We start from the raw sequence: 22099 nt of genomic DNA, 5'->3' as shown, positions 1-22099 counted from the left end.
GACACAAATTAATCCATGAACCATTTCTTTTTTGGTATTCTTGAGCCCATTGAATTTGAACAACCAAATTCAATGAAATACTTTGATATATTTTTCATCCGCCATTTTCTTCAATTATACACGGTGAAAACATAAAAATAAAATAACAAAAATCGACAGTTGCCTTAACACGCAAAGTAATTTGAGATGTTATTTTTCTCACTGTTGTTAAATGGCGTAATTCTACAATAAATATGAATTCAGAGTTGGATGGTTTTGCATATAAAATTTTGCATATCAAAACCACGCCATAGCTTCGACCAATAGAAAAACATTGGGCAGTCGACAAACGGAACCTCAAAAAGACGCGAAAGCCTGATTGTCAGTGAGATGCAGTTCAAGGCAAACTGACGTTCTGACTTCTGCTGACCAGGAGACAGTGCAAAACCTGATGGAAGGAATTAAGCGAAAGGCCCGGTAAATTGCATTCGATAAAATGGAAGCTTGAGTGAATAATTTTTTTTATTCTGTATGAATGAATGAATGAATCGAACTGTGAAATATGCGTATCTGTCACAGATACAATTCCAATTTTAGTATCGTTAGTGGATAGTGGAATTGAAAAGTGTCACCAACAAAGCCTTTACAGGAGTATAATTTAAATGAAATAAAAGAGTTTCATCAATGCTTCTCAACAACCGAATAACGAAAACACTGACAGCAACATTGTTTATGATGTGCAATATTTCCTAGACCCTATTATGAGCTACAAAATTGCTGGCTGTCCTATTCAGAATATCTTGTCAATTTCCCTATCTAACCACGGTATCACCATTCTAGTCCAACTACCCATCTTAACCCATTATTGCCCAACTTATTGTTCACACGCAGCACAAATTGAGTTTTCCGATTGGAAAAAATGATGTGGTCATTCCAGTCAAATTAATTTCCTACTAAGAGTAGCTGATATAATAAGGAACAACCAGTGAAAATTTCAGATTAATCGATTAATTAATTCCTGAGATATCGTGGTCGCCGCGAATGAACTTTTCAACAAAATGCAATTCCGAGATAATCGAGTTTTACTGTCGCTGCAGCGAGTCAACGGTCTAGCGTATCAAACACTACGCACCGCCTACGAGTGGTCAATGGGTAGCGGTCTATGAATCGCTGTAACTCAAGTTTTAGTATTCCGATCTTAACGAAATTTTGAGAAAATTTTCCTCAGCGTATGTAGTTTGAGAATATCTAATTTAAAAAAATTCGATTTTTTTCATCATGACAAAAATGTGTAACCCCTTAAGGGAAAATTGAATGAAAACAAAACAAAAAAGCCGGTTTAACCACTCTAACTTATCTAAACGTATTCTGTAAGAGTATATGAACAATATTAACTCATTGATAATGCCTGTTCTGCGTTATTCCTTAAGTAATAGGAGTTATTCTTAGCACCTACTATATATAGTAGGTTGGGCAATAATGGGTTAATATTGCGTTGAAATCTGACAACACAAATAGCAAACAGAAAAAAACCATCCAGCACTGACAGTAACCCACGAATCACCTCACACTTTCCCCGGGAAAGCAAGCTGCGCACCATCGCCAGTAAATTTATTGTAATTTATTTTTGCAGTTGCATTCAACTATTTTTATTTACCCCCTTTTCCCGTGCGCCCGAAAGCTATTTATTTTGGCGAATTGCTTCAGCTCTGCAACTGCTACTTCATTCGAAACTATTACTTTTTTTGCCTCGGCCATACCGCGACCGGCGCGTTATGATAGTTCTTTTTTTTATTGTTTGTCCTGCGTGTGCATGTGTGCACTCAGCTCTGAGCGAAAAAGCACTTCTTTTCCGGAGTTTTTTTTTTCGCCGCAGCGGCCAACCCCGGTGGCGACCATCTGTTCCGTTGGTGGAAAAACCGAAATCCAAACAGTATACCTGCTACAAAGAGTTGGAATAAAAAAAAACGAGATGAAAACAGCTCATAAAATGCAGCACTTGAATCTGGGGCGCGATGCTACGCGACGCTTTGCTCCACGCTCAAACTTCAATGGGGGGTTTACAATAATACGGTTGAAAATTGAACGCACAATTGTTTCGAATTACCACTGCTGCCGCCGCGCTGCTGCTGCTGTTATTCACTCGTTCGCCAATAAATTATTTTTCACTATTTTAGAACAGCGATTTTCTGTGCAATTTCTCCAGCTGTATCGTTCACTTCTCTCCTTGCCCACCGGAGGACCTCATCAATTCGCAATGGCAAGCAAGAACAGCGCACCGGATCGGTGAGCGGAAAAGTTTTTTCCCCGAGTCTGTTACCATCCGTAAAATTAATCGTATTTTCGGTATGTACTTTCCAACATACTTCCACTCGCTGACGCTGGGTGCTCGAACAGCGAATGCGAGAAAAAAACCCACGTAGAAAATGCCCCGACTGTGCCAAACTGTGTTATCGCAATTTTCCCGCTCGCTTAACTTCCACTCACGGGCGGTCGGATTTTTCCTTTTTTTCTACCGCTTCAAGATGTGATTACAGCTTCATTGAATTTTATCCTCCTTGTGTGTCCGTGGGTGTGGGTGTGTGTACAGACGAGTGCCGGCGATGGTTTTGCGCTGCGCGCAATTTCGGCTCCGTTGTAGTCTTCAGCAGCAGCAGTTCCTGCTCGGATAAGTCAGAGCCAGTGTCACTCGGCCGGATGGGAAATAATTTGGCACAATTTTCGCCATCTTTATCAGCAGTTTAAATGGATTAACCTACGAGAAAAATTGAGAGAAAGAAATGGTGAACGGCGTTGAGAAGGAGAGGAAAAAAATATAGCGGAAATAAATGGCTTAGGCAAAAAGCATTAATGGCAAGTATGAGGATATTTTCGCTTGGTGCTTTTCTTTTTTGAGGAAGCCAGCGGACGGCTAGACGGATGCGATGGGTCGGAAAAGAAAGATTGTCTCCAATGAGCTTTCGCTTCCGCTCCGGTTATATTTGCCTGGGAGGGTGGTTACAACTATTACATATACTATTTGATTTATTCCGGAGAAGATTTTTCGCTTACGAGGATTCGATTCTGTTGAGCAAAGCGAATTTTAGTTGGTAATCAATGGGATATTAATATTATCGGCATTGCTGTCGTCTATGGGGAGGTATTTGTAGGACGGAACATGCAGAAACATAGTATGAATGGAAAATGACTGCGAAAGCACTGTCTGGAGACTAAATACAATTTAGTTGCTGTCGTCGGAACTTCTAACTCGGTAGATTTTTAGGCCGATTCACAGCGTACAGAACGGGTATACATTTTTTTGTACAGCGACCTGATCTGCCCCGAATTGTTTTATTACAATTTGTCAATTAAAAATCATGACATGATGGCACTTTTTCAATGTTTTTACATGTTAGTAACATGGAGGGGAAATGTCAACACCACTGAGGAAAAATTACCTTGTTGACTTTAATTTGAATTTTTTTTTTAAAAGTGCTACTAACACCTCTGAAGAGATATTGCAGTCTATATACGGATAACGCTACCTTGTATTTTTAAATTTTTTTATTTGTTTAGATAGTTAAATATTCATTGCTTAATGATATATGAATGTTTCTATGGAAGGTAGAAAAGTCGCTCTGCGATTTTGTAGTTTTATGCGCTCGCTTTTATGCATGTTTTCCGAGTTGGCCGTAACGCTAGTGAAGTAGATTTCAAATTTCTACTGTAGTTTCATAATTGAAATCTTTAGTAAACATCGTAGGTTATTCGGAATAAAAAATATCCATTTTATCAATGATTTCCGACCGATTTTTTTTCAACTGCGGCATTTTAATATAATTAACAAGGCCATTTATTTGAAACCCCAAATTTAAACAAACTCCTACGATGTTCACTTTTCAAATATATTTCATAATCGTTTTAAAATTTTGTTCAGGTGCACATTTACGAACTGTAAATGTACCCTCCCCTAGGCTGATTGGATTGACGATATTGCAATAATCTTCAAGCAATATTACATGTATCTGTTTGAATAAACCATCGACACAACGTGAGACTACTGCTTCAAAAGTAAAGTATCTCAAATTTCACCAACGATGATCTCTCTGTCACAGTGACTGACAGCTAAATGGTATCGGTATCGGGAGAAATACCGCCGTCAAGAAATTCTCAGCATCAGCTAGCAGATAAATAGAAGTGAGTAGCGCCGAGAACGATAAGAAACTCTGTGAAGGTGCTTGTAAAGAGATAGAAGAGGTTTAATTTTAGTCAGTTGGCTTAAGTACTATAAACCAATTCGAAACTACCATGAGCCAGTAAGCGGCAGTGTCTGTTTATGATCCCGTTTTCATGATACATTTTCCGTTACTGTTCACCAATGTCTGCAATATCATAAAAAATGAAGAACACTACTTTAAATCCATTGTATAACGTGTTGGTTTACTGTAGATTGTCTAACTATTTTACACAAAACACCATGCGCCTCCATATCAGCAACAAGGCCTCAAAATCTCCTTAAACCTTTTTTGCGCACCTAGACCATGATATTCGAAAAGTAGAGGTTATTTCCCATAGAATGTATACTATGTGACCATTCCGAAATGATTCCGAAATTTGTACAGAATACATTAGTGAGAAACGTATTTTTGATTTGACCACCTCAAACATATTTAAACTAAAAAGTCATAGTTCCAAGCAAATTTACCAAATGTATTTTATTCACTAACCAAGTTCTTTCGTTCCTCTACACAATGAAACTAGTTGTGCTAAAATCGGACCAAAATCAAAGTACCAATATGCATTTGAAGTGAACAGAGCAATGGTGGTTTCGGAAATGAAAATCATTAAAAAGTCCGGACTTTGCTACGTTTAAACTCATGTTAAAAATCGTGTTCTTATCCAACGATCATAAAATTTTGAATATACATCATTCAATACATGAGAAATTCAGTAAAAATATAAAATACTAATATTTCAAAAATAAATTTTTGAGGTTTTGGCCAGCCTCCAGCCACTGTGTGTGGTCGTTGACTTTAAATTTTGTTTAAAACGACCGAGTTTTAGTGAAGTGGAATACCTTCTGAAGGTAAAAATGCAACTTAGACTCACGGAAGTGTTGTACCTTCAGTATCATCATCTTCGCAGTGCAGTGTTAATATCATTCAACACGTTAGCACAAGCCGAGCGGTTCGTTTTGAAGAACAACTTAAAACACGTGGTTGAAAGTGACAACGTTGGAATTAAGATTCCCGTATACATTGAGAATGATTATATAGATGTAAGGTTATATGACCTATCACCTCGTACCCCTCCTGAGCCAATTGCAAAATGCATGTCGCAATACGGAGAAGTAGAATCCGTTACACCTGATACTTGGAGAAACTTCTTCCCGGGTACTCCTAACGGCGTTTTTGTAGTGAGGATGCGGGTTGAAAGGCCTATACCCTCCTACTTGGCAATAAAACTCAATACTCACGGAACTACAATAATGCAAACTACGCTATGCACCCATGAGGGGCAAACTCCTACGTGCAAGTATTGTAATCAGACAGCTCATCATGGACAACCTTGCGCGGAAGATGCAGAGGAAAATGCATCTCAACCGATTGCCAACTCATCTACGGCAAACCAACCTAAACAGAGTTTTTAATACCAATGCCTGAACCACAAACGGTGGCCAAATTTGTGGCAGCTGTTCAGACCATAATGACAACCGCAAAAGAATCATCCAGCACCCCAAAACCAACTATAAGCAACATCGGCAACGAATGCAGTAACAATGACGACGGATTTACACTGATCAACAATAAGTGCAAGAAGCAAGGGAGAACATCTGATCCCGGACACCAAGCCAGCTTCGACCGGGACGTGAAAAACAAGAGAGAATTAAATGACCCCCCTGACGCTGTTTGCCAACAGACCTCGCGAAAAAAGGTCTCCGCTCGCAATAAAAAGTTGCGCTCACGAGATCCAATTAATTAATTCTTGTTTGTATTTTTATTTCTACATGTATTGTAAACGTATAAAAGATCCACGGCTCCGTTAAGCTACCGCTTTCCAGGCCTAGGAAAAAATCTTGAAAGTTTAAGGTTTCTATACCTTTTATTCACTAGAAACGGAAAAAACCAAAACCCTCACCTTGTGAGTTTTCTGCGCACGAGGCCTGCTCGAGTTAGATTACCAATTTTCTTAATAAAATATGTCTAAAGAGCATTACTTCTTTACAGAGACAACGTGCACACCAACAGAAATCTGCAGTTATTGTACTTTATGGAAAACGATTTTTCCGAACGGGGCACTATATGATCCTTCTGTTGCGTCATCTGTGGTACAGCATTAAGTGAGATGAGACATTTCTAACACTTATCTTTCATTAGTTTGCATAGCTCATATGCAAAGTACGCACCCAACTAGACGAGTCCTGCACCATTAAACCTCAAACGAACTGAATAAATTATGAAAAATCAATAAAAAGAATGAAATTAAAAGAATAATAAAGCAAAATAATGAAAAGAAAGTTATCAATTTCATTAAACGAGATGAATGATTAAAACAATTCAAACTAATAAAATAAATAAAACTGAATCCGAACTCATTAAATAAAAAAAACTAGAAAATTGTAAAAAAAGTTTCAGAAATTAATAGAACTAATTAAATTGAGTCAAAGTAACAAATTGGATGAAATGAATTAAATAAAAGACTGATCAGAAGAAACAGAATAAAATGTATGAATTTGAAAACATAATCAACGAATTTAATTGGTTAAGTGGTTACACAATTAAAGAATTAAAACATTGATTTTATATTTTTTTAGTCTAAAATGTGCTTTAGGATGCTAAAAATGATATCCCTAAACATGGAAGACGAAAACAATACATAAATGTTCAGATTTTCAATTCTGCCGCAACGATTCTTATGTATATTAGAGTGGGACATGGTTATATGAAAAAAATAAAATTTTGCTCCGAGTAACTTTTTGGGTCCTATTTAGCTCCCAGAACAACTCTGCAAATTTTTAGCTCAATCGGTGAAATTATATTTTTGCGCCCACAGTTTAAAGTTTACATGGGATTTCGTATGGGGAAATTGTCTTTTGCAAAATAATTCTTCCAAGAGTCGACCGTTACTTCCCAAAAATAAATAGTTGTTTGATTTTTATACGAAATTTGTCAAGGAAACAAAGTCTAGAAGACCGCGAAATTATCTGATGCTTGTGGAAAAAGTTATTAAGCAAAAGCCGATTGATGCCCTGAAGATTGATGAAAATTTTACTTTTCATAGCATCACTGCTGCTGACGGTCGAATTATATACAAAATTTTTCTTATTATGTACAAAACAAGCCTCAATTTATCCCTCAAATCGCTTGCGAATTGGCCAACCAGTGGAGATAAATAATTTAGACACATTAAGGGAAGATCAAAACAAAATTGCATATAATTGAACAACCAACTGCAGTGGTGCTAGAAAAAATGAATATTTTATCAATCGCCAGAGCACCAATCGGTTTCTGCTTAATAACTTTTTTCTCAAGCGCCAGATCGTTTCCTGGTTTTCGAGACTTTATTTCTTTGTTGAATTTCCTATAAAAGCCACATAACGATTTATTTTTAGGAAGTAATGGGCGACTCCTGGAGGAATTATTTTGTGAAAGGTAATTTTCCCATGCAAAATCCCATGTAAACTTTAAACGGTGGGCGCAAAAATTTAGTTTAACCCATTCATGCCCATGTTGTTTGTGGACAACAACGTTTTTAAACAGCTATAACTTTTGATTGACGCGAGATTTGCTCACAAAAACAAGTAAGGCTCATTAATGTGATTGTTGTCTTTAATTTGAGTATTAACAGTTACAAGGATCAGCTCTAGAACTGAAGTTACTGCAGTTAGTCTGATTGGATTCCGATGGAGCAGTGCTGCCAGGGAAAGTTTACGTTGGCGACCGAAAATGATTTTTTCATGTATCTTCGTTGTGGTGCAATATTATTGAAAACTGATTAAACTTATCAATTTAGACCGTCGTTGGCTACGTTTTCCACGTAATTGGACTATTGTAATTATTCTAGGAGAAATGTATTGAGCACTACAAGGTAAAAATTGACCAGCTTCTAGCACTGCCATAGAAGTACCTATCTTTATGAAAATAAGCTTTTCGGGTTTCTTGACCCCACCGTTTTCAAGGAAAAATAGTTATGAAACCCTACATGCACTAGAAAAAAGTTGGACATGAAAGGGTTAAGGGATCGAGCTAAGAATTTGCAAAGTTGTTCTAGGACCCAAATGGTACCTTAAAAGTTGCTCGAAGCTCGAATCTAAATTTTGTCACACCCTAATATATATCCCGTGCGTACTGAAAACTTTAACCCCATTTTTCCGAAACAACTTTTTTGAGCTGGCTGGAAATGTAACTCGAACAAATGATTTTTGATCGCTTTGAAAGTGTCACAGTATATTCAAAACTGATTTCCTCAGTTACGTATTTTATTTTTTTTATTGCCTAATTTTAACAATTTTGTGTCGATTTTGTTTGTTGACATTTTCGGCATTTTTACATTTCTTATAAAAGAAATGTATAGAATTCTCTCAAACTTTCAAGATTTTTTCCGAGGCCCGGAGGGCCGAGTCTTATATACCTCAGACTCAGCTCGACGATTTGGGATAATGTGTGTGTGTGTGTGTGTGTGTGTGTCTGTGTGTGTCTGTGTGTGTGTCTGTGTCTGTGTGTGTGTGTCTGTGTGTGTGTCTGTGTGTGTGTGTGTCTGTGTGTGTGTGTCTGTGTGTGTGTGTGTGTGTGTGTGTGTGTGTGTAACGGACAAATTCTCATTCGTATTTCTCAGCAATGGCTGAGCCGATCTTATCCAAACCAATTTTAAATGAAAGGACTAAAAAACAGTATGAACGCTATTAATTTGTTTTTGGTTCTGATGTTTAGTTTCCAAGATATGAATGTTTGAATGCGTAAAAATAACGTTTTTTGCAGCTTTTTTTTAAATTATCTGCCGAAATTGACAATGTAGATTAACAATTTATATGTTTTTAGATAGCTTTAACAAACAAGCTATAGATTGTTGAAATCGGACTATTATCAAAAGAGATATTGAACATTAAATGCGGACGAAAGATTTTTATCATTTCCCATTGCCAGAAATATGACCAAAAACATGTAATCTATTATTAGCGCCAAAACGGCTTATTTTAGGTCAATAGTATCTTCGGAGAATTTAATGGAGGTAATATGGCCTTTCTTTTGGAATTGTGCTTTTGCTGATTAATCCCCCTATGAGTGAGATATTTTCACAAATTTTCTTGGAAGTGATTATATCGAAATGATGTCTTCAGCAAATTTGTAGCTCTTATTTTTGCGAATAACTTTACTACAGACTTTAAATATCTATTTTGAATACTTTAAAAGTTATGGCTTGTTGTTTGTTGATTACTCTTTATCGCCTATTTATTGTTCAATATAGTAATAATCCATTGAAATAAGCCAAACATTATTTCGATAAAACGAATTTTGTATTTCATTTTGCTATCTACAACCGCTAGAAATAATCACTGAACACTTCCAAGTTGTCTGGAAGTAACTTGATAACTTATCAGTGCAAAAATGTTCATTTGTGCGAATCTTCTGACTGCAATTTTTCTAACTTATAGCCATCGGATCGATCTGAAACATATCGAAAAATGAAAAGCGAAATAAATAACTCCAAGCAACGGCGTAGCCAAGAGGAGGTTTTGGGGTTTAACACCATACAACCCCCCCTCCCCCACAACACCCAAAAAAAATATTGGATTGAAGTTGAAAATTTATTGATGCAGACTGATTTAATTCAATATTACAATAACAATTATCTGATCCGTAGATTGATAACCTGTTGTTGTAAACATCATGAGGACTTTTGATAAATTGTCGGAATGGGGTCCTGATATGTAACTGATCTATTGGTCTTGATTTCACAGTTGTATAATAGCATCAATATCAAATTCCTGCCTGAAATCATTCCAATAGAAAATTCCAGAGTTCTGTAATCAATCATAATCCTCAGATTTATTTTCAAATTGAGCTCGTTTTTATAGAAATGTACTGTAATAAGGGTCTTCATTTAATAGGAAGCGAAGTTAAAATTGATTTAATGTCTATGAAACATAGAACTGCTCACCAAAAAATGCATAACTTTCAACATTTGCTAAAATGTTTTTGCCTTTCTCATTCACTCTAAAATTCGTCAATCTAATCCCGACCCGGAGGGCCGAGTGTCATATGCCAATCGACTGAGTTCGTCGAGATCGTAAAATGTCTGTGTGTGTATGTGTGTATGTGGAAAAAAATGTGACCTCTGTTTCTCAGAGATGGCTGGACCGATTTGCACAAAGTTAGTCTCAAATGAAAGGTACAACCTTCCCATCGGCTGCAATTGATTTTTTTTTATTGATTGGACTTCCGGTTCCGGAGTTACGAGTTGAAGAGTGCAATCACACAGCAAATCCCCATATAAACGGAAATGAAAAATTTTCAAATCAAATTTGTATTTTTGATGCCAAATGACTTTAAAATGCATGAAACATTGAGATGTTTGACAAAAATTGACTTCTTTGGACTTTGGTACATTTTTGCCTTTCTCATATAGAAAGGTTAGGCAATCACTCTAAAAATCGTCAATCATACCGGCCCGGACGGAGTATGCAGTGAGGGGTTGCTACTTTAAAATTAAAACTAGTTTAAAATTTCTTAACAAGTTGAAAATTTTCGGCATGAACTGGACCTCCCGGATCTTTCTCCATGATCCGCCGCTGGTTTCAAGCGATGTTTCAGTATCACATAGTATCTCAAGATCGTGGCTGTCGATCCATTGTATGTATGTGTCAATCGTACTGAACATGTAATATTTATTTCCACCATTGTATTGAACATAACCAGCCATGGAATCGTAGTCTGGACAAATGAGACAATCACAATTGCACCACTAGATGGTTTAAAACAGGTTTTTATTTTGGGAATGCGTCGAGTTGAGACGAAAACGTAATATGATTAATAACGAGGATAACACTTTCCGAATGTAGAGAGAAATTTATGAAAAATGACGATTTCCATTCGACTCTAGCAGGTTCTGATCGATTTTGATGAGCATTTGATTTTTGTTGTATGACCAATTATATGTATAGGTCAAATGTTCAAAAACAGTATTATTTTTTTATTCAAATCGTTTATTTGATAAGGCACGTTGCGTTAGCTTAAAGGTGCCAATTTTGTTTTGTTTTACATTTTAAATTGCTTAAAACTAGGGGATTACATATTGATTTTTTTAAAATGAAACTAATAAGATTTTATAGCTATCTTATATATCTACAAAAAGGGATAATATTATTTTCGTAAGATTAGGGGGGTCATTTAGTTTTTGTGGCAATATGGTTTGACATTTTTATCAGTGAGATTATTGGAGCAAATAATGTTTAACTAAGGGGGACAATTTTTTACGACTATCTTAAAAGTAGGAATAACTAGAGGGCATGATTGAATTTTGTAAAGATTCGTAATTATAGTTATTTTTGTGGGTAGTGGAGTTGGGCATTTTCAACGAGATTATATAATATAATAGTTAAAACTAGAAGAGACAAGAAGAGCTAAATGCTTCGTGAAGATATTGGGGGGGGGGGGGGTATGGGTGTTACTTCTGGGTATAAGAGTCAGGGGAGGGAGGGTAGACAAAGATGGCAGGGAGAGAAAATTATTTCAGTTTCAGGCATCGTGAGATCAACGGATGGATTACAAACTCGGGTGGCCTTCATCAGGGGAATCATGTACTGGGACGCCGGGTGGTCCTTTCAAAAACAGTAATTTAAGGTCAAGATAGCATCATTTTGAAACCGCCAATTTCGGAGGTTTAGTATCTTCGATGAGTTTTACAAACGTTAAACAGCGCATCATTTGATAAAATAATTTTGACGGTATATCGTCCAAGAAGTATTTATGGTGAATTTTCTCAGGTTAATATTCATGACTACAATAAAGTCTCAACAAATTCGCTAACGACACGAACTCTGCTACTATTTTCTGAAAAATTAGTTCTGCATAATTTTAAAACTTCAAAAATTACGGTTTCGGAATTATGCCGTTTGGACAGTATGATCGATTTTCACCAAACCCCCACCAAACCGAATTTCTGGCTACGCCGCTGATTTCAAGTAAGTAGAAATAAAGTCGTTCTACACTCGTTCACAAGAAACTTTCTCGTATGCTGAATATCTATTATAATACATTGAAACCCCGATTTTATCAGCCAAATATGAACATATGTTTGATGGGCTCTAGCAGACGAACAAGACTGAATTCGAGTAAATCCTTTCTTGAGCATGTTTTCCTTATCATGAAGATGGAAATATGCAAAAATAAAAAGTTCATCATAATCAGAAATAGTTATCAGACTACATCAAGGGACGGGAAGAATATTTTAACAGCTTCAGTTTATTATAAAGAAACGTTTTCTCAGCCTAAAATACACCATGAGACTGATAAAAATTGGTCTTTATTGTATGTATTATTCACTGTGTTTCACATTAACTACAACTACAACAATTTTTAGGTAGTTTTCAAGGGGTTATTTTATAGACTTCTTCCAAAATTTGGCGAACCTATTCCAATTAGTATACCAATTAATTGGTATACTTAAGGGTTTATATGTTGCAGGTAGAGAAAATACTGAAATTTTCAGCTTTTTTCCTACACAATATTACGAAAGCTTATTAAACAATTTTTCCTAATAAGTTTGTGAAAATTATAAACTATTTGAAATTTTTTAATAGTTTTATTTTTCATTTAACCGTGATTTTTTAATAAATAGTGACCATCGCTTCACAACGTAGTACCATTTTTTCACTTTCCCATTGATTTGGTTTGAGATTTCTAGCACTGATGTTGTCCTATGCTGATTTGAGCGATTCTCTGAGTGCTGCCACTATCCCATGTAGTATATGTTATCAAAAACATCGCGAAGCATCAAGTTCTAAATGTTCTCAAACGATATAATATGCGAAAAGTGTGATAAGAGTTATAAGAAATGTCTCATCACACTGTTAGGTGGATTAAAAACGTTTTTTACTTATTATTTTCTTTAAATATTAAGAATCGTATTAAAAAAATTGTGTAAAAATTTGGGAGTTAATATTAAAACACTGTGCTGGATATCACAATTGTTAACATAACACAAGGCAATTTAAACTAAACGCCCGATGATAGGCCTGTTATAATTGAAATATCTCGTAAAATGCTTCGAGTTCCATTCTGAAATTTTCACATAATCTTTTTAATAAAATTTGGTCATCAAAAAAAATGTTTTGCCGAGGAGGCTTTAAAAAAAACTCCTTCTAACATTTGCAGAGTACGGGTTATATTTTTAGTTCCCCTCCATTTTTTGCATTATGTAGCTAAAAACTATTGACACGAATTTTTGGTTTGGCTGAATTTGATTTTTTGTTAGGTTAAATTTAATATTTATAAAATATTTATATTTTTTTTTAAATTAAACATTTTTCAGTCACTTTTAGAAACTATAAGATTTCTGGAGAAAAGCATTAAGTAATAAAAGTTGTATTTTCGCATGAGCTCTCCGGATTTAACTTATGTAACTTATGTATTCTGCAAATATTGGAAGCAATATTTTATAAATAAAGCATATTTTTTAGAATTTAAAAAAATATATAAATATACCGAAAATATTGTGTGAAAATTTTAGAATGGAAATCGAAGCATTTTACCAAACATTTCCATTATAACAGGCCTATCACTGAGTGTTTAGAGCAAAATTGTCCTGATTTAAATTTATAAATGTAATTTCTCGCGAAGTATTTTTATATCCATTCCCAAGTTTTTACGCAAGCTTTTTATCATGATTTCTAATAATATTGATTTAAAAAAAAGTAATAAAAATTTGGTCCAACTTAAAGAAAAATCATTCTGTTAATAATAATTGCGAATTTTATAAGCTACATAACAACAATAATTGGGGATTTTTTCCGCAAGCTCATTTGATAACTCATCTTTTTTATTTGATATTTTTTTCCATACATTGAATCGATTCCGTGTTATCAGTGGTTGAAAAATGTTCAATTTTATAAACTTCAAAAGTTCAAGAACTAATAACTTGAAAAAATGTTATATTCAGCCAAAACAAAAATTACGCGTCAATTATTTTTAGCTAAAGAATGCAAGAAAAAAATTGGAAGAAATTGAAATTTTGGTTGTAAATCTGATGTGGACCTAAAAAAAATAAAATAAACAAAATAAAAATAATTGATAAAATGAATAAAAAGAAGAAAAAGCAGAAAAAATGAATGAAATGATTAAAAAGAAAATAAAACAATATTAAAAAAGACATAAAATTAATGGAATAAGGCAAATTGTGTAAACTAAATAATTAGGATTAAATGATTGAAGTGAATGAATGAATATATTTATTAAGACGATTGAAATGAAGAAACTGAATAGAACGTATGAATATAAAAAATGAATAAAATGCATAAACTGCAAACAGTTAATAAAATAAATTAAATGCGGAAAATGAACAAACTGATCAGAATGAATCTAACGCATGAAACTAATAAAATAGATTAAATAAATAAAATAACTCCAATGAACAAAATGAATAAAAAGAACTAGCTATAATTCTTTTAAGTGTAGAAAAATTGTAGCAAAAACTATTTTTCCTCCATGCACAAAGTTGTTTAAAACATTCTTTGTGCGTAAAGAGCACAAAATAACTAAATTAGTTATGGAACTCGCGTTTCGACCCTCATACCTTATGCAGCTAGTGTCTGATGTAGCTGAGCGAGCATTGGCATCGGCTTAGGCTACTAACTTCCAAGCTCCCCAGCCCCCCAACCGAGACAGGGTAAGGAGCAGCAGATTGGCGTGGAAAACAAACCAGTTTCCGTGACTCCAAAGAGGACAAGAACCTCGCCAGGAGACGGATGATCAGACTAGCCCAAGAGGTAGACACTCGGGGACGCTGTTGTTATCGAAGGAAAGAGCTGGAGTACCGTTGTAGGTCGGAAAGAGAAACACGAGAAACAGCAAAAGCAGAAGGGAGAGCGAAAAGGAAAGCAGAAGAGGAAATTCTCCGGCTCGTCAGAAGGCGCCAAAGGGAGAAGCCGTGCTCGTCAAAGCCAATAACGCGACGACTTATGCAGCGCTGCTCAAGAAGGTCAGAGAAAACCTGGAGCTGACTGATTTGGGGGAAAACGTGGTAAGAACCCAAAAAACCTGTTTTAATCCACCTAGCGATGCAATTGTGCCTTTCTTATTTCTCTAAACTATGGCTCGGAGGCTGTTTATATTCAACATAATTGGGGAAATGTCCATTACATTCTTAGCACTTTGAATTTATACACAATGGTTTGCCAGCCACGAACTTGATGAGCTACATGTCGACGGTGAAATACTTGAAACAAAAAATATCATACTTCATTAGCCTAATCAGCATTAGATCAATGTTATCTGCTTACTAACTCATTTTGTCATGCGGAGGAGTGTGTGTGAGGAGGGCGAAAGTTCCATGAACGAACGACTCCCCAGCTTAATTTGGTATGCTTTGTGATATAGTGGAGGTTTAACGATGATGGGGTTGAGAGGCAAGGGTATGAGGGCTGGATGGGGATGTGGTCTGAGGGGCGATTGAGGGGATTTAAAAAGGAGGGGAGTCCACAGTAGAGGGGGGGGGGGGGAAACCCCTCTCCGTAAATCATCAACTACGCCCCTGTTAAAATCCAGAAACCTTATGCCAGTCAAAAAAATTAAGATTAGGTTGACGTTTTTCAGAGTGATTGCATAACCTTTCTATATGAGAAAGGCAAAACGAGATGCTCGTCGAGTTGAAGAACAATCCCACGACTAGCAGCTCGACCTTAAGCCCGGAAATTGCGATTGCGTGCAAGGACCTTAATGAAATCACGACGGAAGACAAGCTGAGAGGCGCACTGAAGCAGCTGTGTAACCTGGGCGAGGTTCACATGACGTTCCGGTTAAAAAAGGAATACGGAGGAGCTCAGACAGCGAGGTAGGAAAAGTTACGGTTGGAAGGTCGAGATGTTGATTGAGGGCCGCCCCACGAGTAAATAAACAAGAGAAATGCTTCAAGTGTTTGGGCTTAAGACATTTGGCAGGGGCTTGCAAATGCCCGGATGGATCCAGAATGTGCTGGAAATGCGGTGAGACGGGCCATCTTACGAGAGACTGCACGCAGAGGCCGAAGATCGTGCTTTGCACCCCAGTGAACGGAAACGACCATCAGACGGATGGCATTAAATGCCCATCCTACAAGATGGTGACTGCAGACAAACGGTGATGGAGATAAGCTAGATAAATCTGAATCGCTGTGACACCGTACATCAACTGTTATGGCAGCCGACGATATAAACAATATGTGTTGTCGCTTTGATTGTAGAGCCGTACCAAGTCCCCCCTGGTAACGGTAACTGGATGGCGAATAGATCGGGAACGACTGCGATACAATATCGACAGTTGACAATATCGTCGAAGAGATGTGCCTCGACGAGCATGTCTGGAACGTGATTACGAGTATATTCTCCGAGCTGTAGATAAAGTGGAGAAGGAAGCAGTAAAGTAGCGCCATTGGCAAAAAAGCCGCCGAAAAACCACAAATTGAGTTTCGAGGAATCACGCCGCCGGGGAACTCTTCGTCGGTGTAGGCTAGGTTCACCGCCGGGAATTGGCTAAGTAGTACGCTACATAGCACCGGGTTTAGGTCATCGGGGCACCAATGAACCGGCGTCAGACTTCACCGAAATTGCAGGACCGACCTCTACACCCTACCGTGTAGCTCGTGAGTAGGCTAGATCCACAATCGGGAACTAGAGCAAGTACACCGCGTCGAATAGCTTGGAGTGGGTCTTTGGGGCGGCAGTGAACTGGAAGCTACGCTCCACCCGGATATGCTAGGTAGATCTCAGCACCAACTAGCTGGCCTGTTGAGTAGGCTATCCGACTATATCGTGACGAAAATGAGAGCTAATTGGATCACGAAACAAACGTCGATACCGAGAGAAATTCCGCTGTCGGGGAACTCTCAGTCGGAGTAGGATAGTTCACCGTTGAATAATGTCCAAAAAGATCACGATAAAGCTGGGAGCTAAATGGCTCCAGGAAGCAGGTATTGATGTCGGTATAAATTCCTCCGTCGGGAAACTTTCGGCCGAGAGCTGAATAACTTACGGAAACAGGAGCTAAATGGCTCATGGAATCAGCATCTAAACGACTCACGAGGAGAAGAGCTACAATGATAACGTAATAGATGGAGACAAGAAGCAAGAGAAGAGTCGAGAGTTAAATCAAAGCGCAAGGGTCAAACCATTTCATGAACCAAGTGAGGCTCCGAGATAGAGCAGAAGTAAGAGGTGCGGCCCCCGACGAAATAATTCCTGGATGTAGTTTCGTGGGGAAGAAGGGCAAAAAAGTGTAAGGAGTGTTAGTAGTGTTTAAGAACGTGAGTCGTGAGTCCCACACAGTGTCACTGCACTACAGACCAGGTTTTTGAAGCTTTTCAAACCTTACTAAAAAAATTAAAAAAAAAATTAAAAAAAAACACGCGGGCATTGCCCTAATTTACCGAGCTGAGTCGATTGGTATGGCCTCGGAAAACATTTCCAAAGGTTGAGTGAATTCTATGCATTTCTTTTGTATGAAATATAAACTGAATAATGATATTAAAGTTTGTTGCAAGGAAAGAAAATATATGCCTGAAGGCAATATTTGAATCAGCTATTCAGCTATGAAATTATTTTAAATAAGTCCCCAATTTCAACCATCTTTCACTTAAAACCAATCCACTATGCCACTTTTAAGGCCAAAAAGCGTTCTTAAAATAAGGAGCAATCTGGTTTAAACATAATCCACACCTCTCTCTGTATCCCCTACGTTTTCTGTTACCTGTCCCAAACCGGTTAATGAAGATCATCATCATGAAGAGTTGGGCCTGGTCTGCCGAAATCGAGAGACAGAAGGCAGCAGGACTGTCAATTTTCTGCTCCGCCAATTTCCAAATTGGTTATTACCTTTCGCAATGATTAACCTAATGAAATTGTAAAGCGGATGAAAACCTCTTCTGGGTCTGGATCAATAAAAACGTTACCCGTGGATTGAAAATTGGCTTCGAAATCGATTCCACCAGGTTCGCCAGGTGCAAATCCAGCCTGACCAGAGTTTTTTTTATAATTTAATTTCCCGTTTAATGGACGAAATTGACCATCATTTTTAACGTATTAGCGTGGAAACTCATCGAAACGTGAAATAAATTGCGTTGGTAATATTCCCATATGTTTGCCGCCCGCTGTTCCGTGACGCCGGGAACTCGATGACCTCTGCAGTGCAGCTGTCTATGCTGAACATTAGCGCCACCAAGGTAATCATCCCTGTCCATCAGAAATTCTAAGATTTCCAATATTCAATTCATGGAACATCGAACTCACAACCCATGTCCCATGCATTCCACGAATTCTCTCGATCACCAAGGAACCGGCTAGGGGACTGAGTGATGTGCACTGACGCAGTACGTGAGACCTTGTCAAACACACAAACTTCACTTCAGTCGCTGCTACTCGAGCGATGGTGTTGAGCCATGGGTTTCCGAAAAATTTCCGCCAACGCTTCGCTCGAACCCTGATGCGAGGCCCCATTCCCACTACCTGCTAGCGTGCAGAAGCGGGTGGGAAAAAGTAGGTACACAATTCCCATCGCATCGCAACCCGTTTCGAACCGGCAAACACCAACGGCAACGTTCGGTGACTTTTGAAAACTCAAACGTCCGAGCAAATACCGACACAAACACACACACTATCATGGAATGGAAGCTGCATCAATGGTGTGGCATCAGGACCAGCTCCAGCAGTAGTCGCAGTAGCAGCAACAGCGATCCTTTCATTCACAAACGCACGGTTGTGTAAAATTTCGCTCCAACGAAGCGAGAGTTTCTGGTTTTGACAAAAAGCTGACAGCCAGCGAGGCTAGATCGATGATGGTTCGATGTTTGATTTGTTGGATGGCTGCACAATCAAACGGGCAGGGTCAGAGATGCGTTATGCTTACATGTAGGTGCACTGTGGGTAGGCTTGAACTCTTTTCCAGACATCGATGACGACGGTCTGTTTGGTGCCGTTGGTAGGTATGCGTTGACAGGTTCTGATGAGGTTGGGACAGTTTTTCATTCGAAATCAGAATGATGGTTGCCACAGTTGGGCGCAGATGAGTGTCTGCGATGTTGTTGTGGAAATGAGCCGCCCAGATCGTCCTGGGTAATTTTGGGGTTGCTTTAAAAATTACATTGCGGAGTTGGGAATCGAGCTCAGGTGAGTTGCGTATTGTTATCTTACTACGTTCGCCCACGTTTCTCCATGCTAAAAATTGGAATTATCTATTAAAGATCCGCCGGATGTTTTGCCAAATATTGAAATTCTAACAACCGAGTTAGCTTAATTTTATTATCACTTGAACATGTACAAAAATAACCATTGAAACCACACTACATCCATTTTTCGAAACTTTTACCGACCGTAATCTCCACCGATTATTTAGCCTTACGTCTCGTACGGTCACCAGGTCCGTAAACGCTCATCTGTAATGCTGATCCTTGTTCATCGTCATCCATTGCTGTATGTGGGTAAGAGAGTCCAGCAAAGTGGTTTCGTTTGCTGGACTGAATGATTTGCCATTTTTTCCCTCGGCTCCGCTTTATGGGTCAAGCCGAAATCGTTGACATCATTAAAATCAAGCACTAAATTGATTGGCAAAATTGTTTGGTTCCACCTCACCCGTGCTGGTGATGGGAAAATTTCCGTAAGACGATAATAAACTTTGAATTATGGCTTTCGAGATTGGCTCAAGCTTGGGCATCGGAACTACCAATAACAACAACAACAATAACAACAACGGCTACGAAAACTCAAGTCAATACGGGATGGTACGTTATTGGCGGTTATTTTTCCGCTTCGCCTGTCTATTTATTTGGCGGTCCGTAAAGTGCGGGCACCAGTTGTTGGTGATTATCTTAGATGATAAACAATTTCTCTCGCCTTCACGGGTTTGCCGAACAACAACCCCGACGATATGAGGGGGGTGGACAGGCCGATTTGAGTGATTTTTCTTGTCAAAAGTGGTGAAAGCAGCCCGAGGAACCCTCATAAATATTCCAGCGGGGATGGAAAAATAGTTCCTCAGCTATCTCGGACCGGTATCGATGACTCTAGCAAAACACTCGGTGTTTTGTCGGGGTAGAAAGGACATCTCAGCTGGATCAACTTCGAAAGTAGATTTATTTTGCCTTTTACTGGACCCGCAGCACGGGTGGAGGAGCAGTTGGGTTGAGTGTACGGAAATGAGTTATAGTATTGTTGTTTTATACTGTGTTGTTGGGAATTTGGTGTTTGATATGGGAAAATAATTCGACGGTTTTAGTTTTATGTGTCGTTGGGAGAGATGAGAAAGATATATTTTTCGGTTCTGTATTATTTAATGTAGCTGCCGATGATTTATTTGTTGACATGTTCGGTAGTTTATTCGAAGGTCGCTCGAATGCTGAGTGGAAGGTTTTTAGTCGTCCATCTATTGTTTTTGAAAACAGGGAAAAACGAGACCTAATTAGTTATATGTATGAGTACCTTGATATTAAATCGTTTATATTAGACGAATTTCGCGTCAACTCGAACAAATGTTGGCAGCACCCTCTCAGATTTTAATGAAACTTTCTGTACATGAGAACTTTGTCACAAAAAGCCACTTTATGTACTTTGTTTTTCCAAAAATGATCTAGACTGTCTTTTGAAAAGGGCCAAACTTTTTTTTACCAATTTTTTTCAAATGGCTTTAGTATAAAAATGACAAATCCTACAAAAAATGTTGTAAGAGTGATTTTCACAAAATTAGTCTAATTTTTGAATAAAAATATTGAAAAAATTCTTCTTTGACTCCTACACTGAAAAAATAGATTTTAAAAATTTAAAGTCGTTTTGCAAAAAAACCACATTTTTTATTTGAATGAAATATTGTATTGTTGCAAGATAGGTAGTTATGTTCCTTACTTACCGTCAAAAATTCAAGTTGGGCACTTTTAAGTAACAAAAGTTATTTGAAAAAAACTTTTCCTTGTCCAAACTGAATTTTTTTTCAGTGTGTTTTCATCGAAAACTAAACCAATGAAAGTCATAATCATCTCAAAATCCATTTTCCCAGCTGCTAGTTTCCTGATACATGCAAAAAGTATCAGTAACGAATTCGGTATATATTCATAACAAACTTGAATGAAGACTGGAAGATCGGAAGACTGGAAGATTGGAAGACTAAAAGACTGTAAGACTGTAAGACTGTAAGACTGGAAGACTGGAAGACTGGAAGACTGGAAGACTGGAAGACTGGAAGACTGGAAGACTAGAAGACAGGAAGACTGAAAGACTTGAAGACTGCAGTTCATTTGTTCCTCTCAAAAGTGATAAATTTAATGAAACAATTGACAAACTTTTCTAAAATTTATTTTATGTCTGATGGAGCAGCAGCACATTACAAAAATAAGAAAAACTTTGCAAGCTTATGTAGATTCCAGACAAAGTATGAATTAAGCGCAGAATGGCATTTTGTTGAAGCATCCCATAGAAAAGGACCCTGTGATGCTATTGGTGGCACTCTCAAGCGAATGGCAAAAGGAGCCAGTCTTGCTCGCGACTATGGAAATACCATAACAAGTCCCCGAGAGTTATATAACTGGGCAGCTGAACAAACTGATAAAAATATCACAAATTTACTGAACAGTACAACAAAATGGCAAAAGAACTCGAAGAGCTGTATAATAACTACAAAACAATATCTGGAACTCAAAAATTCCACAGTTTTGTGCCCATTCCTGGTGGCGAAGTAGAGACAAAAAGGTATTCTAATTCAGAAGATGAACCAAAAATATTTTCCTTGTATAGAAATAATACAAATTAGCATGCATGAAGATAGTTTTAAGACAAATGTAAAATATAAAAATAAATAAATAATTATGTAAAATTCAATACATAATGTTGCGGTGGTTATTTCTTTTTCTGATACTTCCTCAGCACTAAACAAGAAAATAAAAAAGTAATAATAAAATATTTATTTAACGA

At 37.5% G+C, this 22099-nt stretch overlaps 1 protein-coding gene across 7 annotated transcripts in view; it reads right to left on the bottom strand.

The window, feature by feature from the left end:
- Nucleotides 1–22099, bottom strand: part of LOC131693297 (lachesin-like) — a 303507-nt gene that overhangs the window by 139276 nt on the left and 142132 nt on the right. For 5 of the 7 annotated variants that reach the window (XM_058981007.1, XM_058981008.1, XM_058981009.1 and 2 more), the window contains exon 2: nucleotides 2071–2734. The exons of 1 other annotated variant lie outside the window; for it this stretch is intronic. The gene's annotated coding sequence lies outside the window, so the exon portion shown is untranslated. The remainder of the gene's footprint in view (nucleotides 1–2070; nucleotides 2735–22099) is intronic. One more of the 7 variants, XM_058981010.1, reaches the window with a different exon arrangement.

The sequence above is a fragment of the Topomyia yanbarensis genome, chromosome 3, assembly GCF_030247195.1.
Source record: "Topomyia yanbarensis strain Yona2022 chromosome 3, ASM3024719v1, whole genome shotgun sequence".
NCBI classification, from domain to species: Eukaryota; Metazoa; Arthropoda; class Insecta; order Diptera; family Culicidae; genus Topomyia; species Topomyia yanbarensis.
The sequence above is the reverse complement of the archived record's forward strand: the minus strand, read 5'-3'. Positions and strand labels throughout refer to the sequence as shown.